We start from the raw sequence: 1,261 nt of genomic DNA, 5'->3' as shown, positions 1-1,261 counted from the left end.
ACACAATCTCGATGATATTTTTCTGTTTATTGAGTGACTGAGAAATTCCTTCTCTAAAGAAATACGATGATTTTTAATCGATAAGGTCGTCGAAACTTTGTGTAAAATTGCAGCTAATTGCAGCTATGAGAGATAGGTAGTGATTTCGATATTTCTAAAATAATTCGAAGAAATACTTTGTCTCTGTATCTTTCGTTTCAGCGTCAAACGGTAATAAAAATTCTGAAGACACTGTGTATCTGTATTTACATTGTTTCTCTCTGATTTCTGTTTGTCCCCTTTACTAAATATTCAGATACTATCGCATACGTCTCACTGTACAAGGTGCTTCCACGCTACGTCCATAGAACGGCAACAAGTTACTTGTAAATTCACCCCTGCCTCAAAACTGCAGATTGACAAGGCAAGAACAGTGTGTACACAGAGCCAGCTGAGGTGTCGCGAAGTTTCTCGAGACGAGTTCAGGGTCGGCACGAATTCCTGCGATTCCATTAAACAGAAAGAACATTAAGAATCGAGAGAACATGTACGATAATTGCTTCTCTCGTCGTCTCGAATTCTCCTCTTCTATCCAGCTCGTTCCTCCGTCTAGAAGCCGGCGCTTTGCTTGCGAAAACGAGAGTGAGAGACTATTTTACGACGGTAATAAAATCGTGTTTCAACCCTGTGAAGGTAGATTCCGTTATTAGCCATAGGAGAAGACAGAGAGAGAGAAAGATAGGATGGAGGTTAGGATTAAACGGACGATAAATTGCCATCATTAACCAACCGGTCGATATAATGATATTTAATTTTAATAATAGCGGCAAAGCGTTTTCAATTACGTTAGGGACAAGGGTACTTTCTACGGCCATTAAACGCTTTTGAACGAGGCCGGCTGTTAGACGAATTATACACGGTGCTTGTTTTACGCCGCGCTCGAACGCAATTATAATTGTTAATTGACGCGTACCGGTTAAATTCTCGCGTCGCCCGCCAGCAATTTTCATCGATGCTAGCAGTCCCTAGCTGCGTCGTTTCGCACGCCTGCAAATTGCACGAGTAATCGTGTTAACGTTTCACTTGACCTGCATGCAAATGAACCCTTCGCGACTCTGACTTTTATACCGGCCGCTGCTTAGTGAGTTTTCCATTAGACGGTTCCATTTACGATGGATACTTGAACGTGTTAATTCGCGGAGCTAAGTCTCGAGAGGTTCTTATTAACTTAGAGATGGCGACTGAATTCGAAAACAATGGGTGGTTTAAAAATTTTAATGCG

The sequence above is a fragment of the Habropoda laboriosa genome, unplaced genomic scaffold (genome assembly GCF_001263275.1).
Source record: "Habropoda laboriosa isolate 0110345459 unplaced genomic scaffold, ASM126327v1 scaffold5, whole genome shotgun sequence".
NCBI lineage: Eukaryota > Metazoa > Arthropoda > Insecta > Hymenoptera > Apidae > Habropoda > Habropoda laboriosa.
The sequence above is the reverse complement of the archived record's forward strand: the minus strand, read 5'-3'. Positions refer to the sequence as shown.